The sequence below is a fragment of the Rhinopithecus roxellana genome, chromosome 18 (assembly GCF_007565055.1).
Source record: "Rhinopithecus roxellana isolate Shanxi Qingling chromosome 18, ASM756505v1, whole genome shotgun sequence".
In the NCBI taxonomy this organism is placed as follows: domain Eukaryota; kingdom Metazoa; phylum Chordata; class Mammalia; order Primates; family Cercopithecidae; genus Rhinopithecus; species Rhinopithecus roxellana.
Genome location: NC_044566.1, coordinates 77,866,880 through 77,875,403, shown reverse-complemented (window position 1 = coordinate 77,875,403; position 8,524 = coordinate 77,866,880). Strand labels below are relative to the sequence as shown.

The window sequence follows — 8,524 nt, the reverse complement described above, 5'->3', positions numbered from 1 at the left end:
ATCTTCAGCAGGCTAAGTCACCAACTCTTCTCTGTCTCAGTGCTGCTTACTTTAATTATCTGTTTGTTATATATTAGTTTGTTTCCCCTAACAAGATCTCTTTACAGGTATGAATGCCTATCATAAGCTACTGAAGATCAAACACCACACTGTAAATTTTTCTTTTACGATTTGTTGTCCATATAGTCAAGCTATCAGTTGAGAATGCATCTTCATGCGAGGACAAGGTACAGAAGCTATACCTTAAAATAGCTTTGCTTTGAATATTCTATATAGCATTCTATTAATATTCTATAAAATTGCATTCTATTAATTTTAAATACCTTTAGACAATAACCAGGCCAATTGTCTGTACAGAAGAAATACCCCGAACCCAGTGTTTCTCTCCTTCTAAAGATGGCTATTTTTTCCTATCTCATCACAAGCATGCCTGAGTGGATGAAACAGAAGCATATGTATATATAATAATCATGTATTTCAGTTCCCCATTCTTGGTTGAATGAAGTAAGGATTTAGTTCAGTTTTGGGCAGGTGGTCTTGAGAGCCCCCATTTATTATGAAGGTTTTCATTTGTAAGGACAGAAGCCATTGCCTAGTTTTTCTTAAGTAAAACTGTGTCTGTTCAAATGATATCACATTTTATCATTCACTAAACATCAATTGATCTGGAGCATTAATAAAATAATGTCTTATATTTACATGGTTCTTTATATTTACAAACATCTTTTCATATCCTTTCTTCTTTGACCTCCCAACAGATGTGGAGCTAAATATACAGCAGGCTCTTCTATTTCTGCTTTTCAAATGAGGAAACAGAATCGCAGTGAGGTTAAATGACTTGTCCAAATCCCACATCGAGTAAGTTATGGCACCAGAAATTGAACAAGGACTTCTGAGGCCATGATGTGACTGATTGATGTCCTCATGCATTAAATCACCAGAAGGAAAGACTATCATTTACACATGAGCAAACTCAGGTCTGATAGGTTTTGTTACATATGCTTAAACCTTCTTGGGAACAGTCCCCATGCTCTATATTATGTGAAAAGCACAGAAAGCCTCTTCTCCAGTATAACAATCTGTCTTTCATCACACTCATTTGTGTTTCACATGACTGAGTTTGCTGTTTAGGGATTTCCAAATGTAGAAAAATCAGATAAAACCCAGTGTCCCCGGTTTCAGTCTGTGTGATTATGAACACAATACTGTACTTACAGTAGGATGCCAGAGTGAATAGACGCTGTTGCCTTTGAAAAGATGAGCATTCGTTCTGACCTAATAACTACCTGACGCTGGGTACAATTATCTTTCTTCGAGTGGCACATTATTATTTGACACATTAATTGTTGTGTCATTTCTTTCTGAAAGGCATGTTGGATGTCTCATACAAGCCAGAGGCTTCCTGAGTTAGCCATGTCCGAGTGGTGCAGCACTAATTTACTTTTCCAAACTAAAATCAACCCCATCTCATCACCCGTTTTCAATTACCACAGGTGGACCTGAGCTGCCCTGTGACCTCAATGCTTTCTTCCTGTGCCTTGGCATATCTGATGAACATCAGCGAGATCCCCTTTACTCACTACAGCTATGAAAGGCCCCTCCTCTGAGGCAAACCACAGAGAGAGAGACATGGCTTTGCAGAATGGAACATCCTTTATGACATAATTCCTGCCCAGGAAGCATTGCACAAGAGTATTAGCATGGTCTCCTTTCTCTTGTGTCCATTCTAACCTGGTTTGTTTCCACGCTTTTCTAGGAAGGGGTTTCTGTATGGAGGACTGTTTCCAAAGCACAAAGACTCTATGGTCTTAGCAAGGCCCAAACATTCAAGTCTGGATGATCTTCTTCCATTGCTGCAGCTGCTCTCTGACATCCTGCACAGGCTGATGGGCTGGCGGCCCTGGGTGTGCCTCTGGGCCTGTCATCTGTCGTGTTGTTAGACCGCTGATGAGCTGTTGCTGCTTGCCTTTAAAGCCTGCACTTCTCTCTTTTCCAACTTTGGCTGCCACTAGACAATGAAAATCAAGCAGCCACAGGGCCCTTTATCCCCTTCCAGATCCAACTGGTTAAATCAGTCTTGGAGCAGAAAACAGAACCTTCCCATTGTCTTCCCAAATACATGGGATGTGCCTGTCCCATGGCAAATTACTGTTAAAAAAAAAATCAGAATTAGAATGCATTTGATATTGCACACTTTGCTGCTAGTGAATGCCATGTCACCCTGAAGACTCATCTCCCCTTTTGGTTTTAATTGGGTCCTTTTCTGTCGCTTTCTTTTCAGCTTGCACCTGTCCCTGACATATACTGCTGCTGACTACCAAGTGAGTTGTTCAGTGAGCTAGAGGAATGATAAATTAAATATGATATGTATCACTGAATCCGTCTTTGGCTACTTCATCGTACATTATAATTTGGGAAGGGACTATTAAAATAAAATACTAAGGAATAAGCAGAAACAGCCCACTGTTAACATGTCCAATGGCAAGAGAAAATTACAGGTTTCATTGTATATGCGGCACCATCTGCCTCTTTCTGAGGCTGAGCCTTCGGCTTTCCCAGGGGAAATAGCTGTGGATAAGTTATTCAATTAGAACAGCATTATTGGCCAGCAACCTTGGAGAATTGAGTTGATGATGTTGCGATTATCCTCCTGTACATTCCTTCATGTCTCCGGCAGGTTGCAGTGCACGGCAACTTCCTTAAGTGTTTACTGAGCCCTACAGTAGAGGTGAACAATTGGAATGAAGAATATCAAGGATTCCTGAAAGAAAATCAATTTTGAATGAACTTTTCTTGCTTAGCCACAGCTCCAATATTCTGAGTCATACTGTATTTTTGTGGACTTCCATTGACTTAAGTGACAGAAATGGCAATCGGGAAGAAAGTGAATTTCATGATATGCATTTAACCTATGGCACTGCACAAAATAATTATTCAGGTACAATTGTAAGGTAAAAAAAAAAATACTCAGGTCTCCTCAACTGTGATATTAATCTTAGGGAATGGGGAAATCTCATAGGAGCATAATGCCATTTTAATGAAGACTTTCGTTGTTCTTCAAAAATATTTGTATCATAAAAAATAGTAATTATTTATGAGTCACTCTCTCAGGAGGTCAGATCCCTTCAGGGGTCATGCCATCAACCAAAAACTTCCTAAATGGGAGCTTTTGGGAGTGTTCATTGTTATCTCTAGGATCCTGTGGTTTGTAACTAGAAGACCCAACAATATTCCTCTTGCCTCACAAAAATATTTATAATATTTTTATATTTTTAAAACTTATTGATGCTTAAAGAAAGTTAGACATAAAGAAAAATATTAAAATCTAAAACAATTTATTTTCACATTTCTCACAAATATGTATATACACATCCAAGTATGCTCTGGTATGTCAAATATTTTCAGGGTGCATATCCACACCCCAGGGGCAGTTCAGGCGATCTTCTATGACTGTTAATCGGGCAGGAAAGCAAACGTGCTCCTATTCACTGGTTCAGATTCTGATGGCTTTGGAAGGTATCTGTCTGTATTTCTGTTTTCATAAATTGGAAGAATTACGTTTATATTCTTTGTCTTTGTGTGTGTGTGTGTGTGTGATGCCGATATTTTAAGATACTCATTTTTAAGAGCCTCTTATATATTAGGACATAAACCCTCTATTGCAAAAAATGTTTTCCCCAGCATGTCATTAACTTTCATTTAGTTGTTGATATTTCTGATATTCAAAAGTGTTATTTGCAAGTAATCAGATCTACTTTTTCACTTGTGTTGTTTTCACGACATTATGTGTAAAGTCTTCACTTGAGATAAGTTAAATATTTACTTACATTTTCTTGGCTTAAAAGTTGAAGTGTATTTTCTTTTAACTAATCCATTACATATGTATGCATGTATGTTTGTGTGAAGGTGTGTATTTAGCATAGAATGATCTAAGATAAATGTATCTATGAGATCCGGTTATATTATCAAAAACACTAACATCTCAGTGTCTAAACACACATTTTTTTCCTTGCTCATGTAAAGTCTATGTGTGTCCTGAAAGCTTTTGGACAGATGCTCTCCACAGCAACAACAAGAAGAACAAATTAAGAATTTGGACTGCACGTTTACCTGTTAAAAGCCTTTAAGCTCTGTTTTTCAGAGTACTTCCATTTTATGGCACCCCCATCTCAACCCAAAGCTCTGGGTTCACTGTGGAAGAGGAGGAGAATGTGGGAAATGGGTCCATCAGCTCTCACATACTTTGGGCCGGGAAATCATGCATTGCCTCCTAATAGACACAGTCAGGCTATGGGACCAGTTATCTAGCCCCAGCCTACTGACTAGAGGAGTGAAAAAGGAGAACTGGAAATATTGCTAAGGACTGGTAGTATCTGCCACAATTTACCCGTTTATTTCTCCAAATATTCAGTGCAGTCTCCCTGTGGTATAGATATGTATGACAATTATACCTACCTCCCCTCTAAGAGAGAAAACCCCGCCGTCTTCCTCAGTCATGGCACTGAGCTCAAAGTCCAGAATCCAGAATCTCTGAGTGATGCAATTGTCCCTCCGTATCCATGGGGGTTTGGTTCCAGGACCCCCATAGATATCCAATCCACAGATGCTCAAATTGCTGATAGAAAATGGTGCAGTATCTGCACATAACTTATACATATCCTTCCATATACTTTAAATCATTTTTATATTACTTATAACACCTAATACAATGTAAATACTATGTAAATAGTTAATGCTATATTGTTTTATTTACATTAGTTTTTATTGTTATATTATTTTTATTGAGTTTTTAAAAAATATTTTCTATCCACAGTTGGTTGAATCCTTGGATACAAAGGGCCTACTGCATACTGTACTCTCCATGTCAAGTCTATAGGTAGCTCCCATAGCTTTGGAAACCTAGCAACTAAAATGACAAGTTATCTGGCACTTACACATGTCATAATTGAAAAAGGAAACAGGAGTCCCTGTTCCTGAAAAATTCTGAATTCCTTCCAGGCAGACGTTTTTTGAGCACCCTACCTTCACGAGGCCCAGACTGCTCTCCTGGAGGATCCAACTTGGTTCTTGTTCTCTGTGTCTTCTGTCTCCACCCTCAGGGAGATATTTTTCCTTTCCTTTCTCCCTTCTTGGGCTCATATAAAATGGATCCTAGAGAATATGAAATTTTCTTAGCCTACTTCCTACTCAGGGCCTGAGAGGTATTTTAGCATTTTAGCACGCCGCCCAGGGCCGCTCTGAATGCAGCCTAACACAAATTGGTAAACTTTCTTAAAATATCACGAGTTTTTTTTTTTTTTTTTTTTTTTTTTTTTTTTGGTTTTTGGTTTTGCTCATCAGCTATCACTAGTGTTAGTTAGTTAGACAATTCTTCTTCTTCCAGTGTGGCCCAGGAAAGCCAAAAGATTGGACCCCCTTGTTTTAGAGTCTCAAACACTTTTAGTGCAGGCTCACAGTTTCTTAAGCAATACAACTCTCTGAAAACTTTGTTGGTTTTTCTAACCTATTGAATTCCAATTAATTCCATGTGCCAACAATTACAGCTACAATTCTTTATCTAACACACTTCTCACTTCATCTGTATTTCTTTACACTCGTGTGCCTGTACCTCTCCCAGCTTGAAGACCCTGGTAGTTTTCTTGAGTCTATCTGGATTTGATGAGAGAATAGAACCCTGAAGCTCTTTTACCTGAGCTATTTTTCCAATTGGAAAGATTACTGGGCCTTAGGCCCTTAGTTTGATCTTTCCCTAAGGCATTTTTATCTCATTAATTCCTTTTTATGAGTGAAAGTGCAGTCTAAATCTATTATTTATTTTTGTTGTTGTTGCTTGTTTGTTTGTTTTTGTAAACAGCTCAATTTTAACATCTTTTAACATTTTCTCTTTTACTATTTAGGATTGAAAGCAATTACTGGTTTAACTCATTCAAGACCCCAAATATCTGAACTATTTTTTTTCGTTCTTGCTGGCAAACAGATAATACTTTTCAGAACTGTTTTTCTTATAATTCCTTATCAAATACAACCCATAGTGACCAGCACAGATTAATATCTGCTTTGCGAGTTCTCACACTGGAGACACATTCATTGGGTACACATTCTGCCTCGCACATTATCAGAGGGAACAGTCTTAACAAATGAGTTCCCGCTGCAAAACCTGGAGCTCCATCTTTCTAGACACAGGAATCTGCAACAGAGGAAAGAGCATGGACAATCATTCACTGGCTCCTAATTAATTGGTCAGAGCCCGTTGATCAGAAAGGGACGTGTAGCTCTGCAACATATAGTATATCCACAGAAAGGAGGAATATTGGAAATATGGGTAATATCTAGAAATCTCTATGCAAACAAAAGTTTAACTTGTGTTTTCTTCCAAAAGACAAATTTTCCCAATTTGTTAATATCCCCCTTTACCCATTGGTCCCTTTAAAAATAAAACATTTCATAATCTGTCACAGGAGTAGAAAAATAACAAAAAAAATACTTTAGAAATAGTTAGGGTTAAAAGGAATAAATCAACAAGTATTTGTGGATACCTACTGTCCAGTGCAAGAAATTAAATTCCCCAGTAGCCTATCCAATTGCATTTACTTTCCTACCCAGTGATCTTTTTTAGTTACCTTTTTTTTTTTTTTTTTTTTTTTTTTTTGAGACAGGTTCTCACTCTGTCCCCCAGGCTGGAATACAATGAAAAGGAAAGATCATGGCTCACTGCAGCCTCTAACTCCTGAGCTCACATGATCCTCCTGCCTTAGCCAACCAAAGCACTGGGATTACAGGCGTGGGCCACTGTGCCTGGTCTTATTATTATTTTTAATTGACACATAATATTAAACATATTTATGGGGTAAAGTGTGAGATTTTGGTACCTGTTTACAAGGTGTAATGATTACATCAGGGTGATTATCACATCCATCGCTTCAAACATTTATCGTTTCTTTGTGTTGGGAACAGTTATAATCCACACTTCTAGCTAGTTGAAAATACACAATAAGTTGTTAACTGTAGTCAGCCTATTGTGTGATAGAACACTTAACCTATTCTTCCTGTCTAGCTGTACTTTTGTATTGGTTAACCAACCTCTTACTACACAGTTCCCACATCCTTCCCTTCCTCTAGTAACCACTACTATACTCTCTACTGGTATGAGATCACATTTTTTAGCTTCCACATGTGAATGAGAATACATGGTATTTATCTTTATGTGCCTAAGTTATTTTGCCTAACAATGTCCTCCAAGCTCATCCACATTCTGAGTTCTCAAGTATTAGTGTTAGTCCATGTCACGTGTGTCTATTGATTTTTATTGTCAATTAATTCTTACATTCATATCATAATCTTTTATTTATTCAGGTTATATAATATGCATTTCTTAGTTCATTTTCTGTTGCTTATAACAGAATACCTGCAACTTTGAAATTCATAAAGAAAAGGAGTTTCTTTCTTACAGTTATAGAGGCTGAGGAGTAAAGCGGGAGGGGCTGCATTTTGTGAGGGCCTTCTTGCTGGGGGAGACGCTGCAGATTCCCAAGGCAGAAGAAGGTATCCATGGTGAGGGGGCTGAGCATGGTAGCTCATGTCTTACTTCCTTTCATAAAGCCACCAGTCCCCTTACCACGATAACTTATCAATCCATTAGCCCACTGGTTTATTAATCTACCTAGGAATGGATTAATTCATTCATGAGAACAAAGCCCTCATAACCCAATCCCCTCTTAAAGTCCCTACCTCTCCACACTGCCACATTCGTGATTAAGTTTTGGAGGGGATAAACATTCAAACCATGACAATATTCTAATATCTGATAGGAAAAGTACCCCTCCTCTCCCTTTATGAAATTATTATTTTTTAAATTTTACTCATTTGTTTATTCTTCCTCCAGGAAATTTAACATTTCAGTCAAGTTAAAGAAGTTCTACTGGAACTTTTATTTGGTTGTCATTAAATGTATGCATTAAATTAAAATAAAAATATTACAGATATTCCATCTTTTTATCTACTAGTCTGGCATGTCTACATTTTAAAATTATTTCTCATAAGTCTCTAGAAAATATTATCTTTTCTTCATAAATTATCATGTACTTTTTGTTATAGAAATGCCTAAGAATTTAATTTCTGCTGTGATTTGATCTTTTATTTTTTCATCAGTTTATAGATCAAAATTTATAAGACATAGGAAAAGAAAGCATTTTTTTTCACTTGTTCAGTGCATGTATTAAATGCTTAATCAATTTAAGTGATTTTTCCATCACTTTTCTGGGTTTAATAATTACATAATTATATAATCTATTATTTATTTTGTCTATTTCCTATCGCTAGACAACTAATTTCTACTTCGTATTTCATTGTATTTTTCAGAATTTTAAGAGCAATGTAAAAATAATAAATAAGTCCATTAATAAGGATCATTGCTTTATTAATTATTTTAATGAAATACTTCTAAAACTTTCAATTAAAAATAAATTTAAAAAATTAAGATTGCAGTGTTTATCATATTGAGTTATCTTGCCGTATCTAGTTTTAC

The 8,524-nt window shown here is 36.8% G+C and overlaps 1 long non-coding RNA gene across 1 annotated transcript; it reads right to left on the bottom strand.

The window, feature by feature from the left end:
* Positions 1-293: 293 nt before the first annotated feature.
* Positions 294-4,516, bottom strand: LOC104673569. Its single transcript, XR_749529.2, has 3 exons — positions 4,456-4,516; positions 2,614-2,761; positions 294-2,148 (listed from the first exon to the last, which is right to left on the bottom strand). It is a non-coding gene; the product is annotated as an uncharacterized LOC104673569 (long non-coding RNA).
* Positions 4,517-8,524: the final 4,008 nt, after the last annotated feature.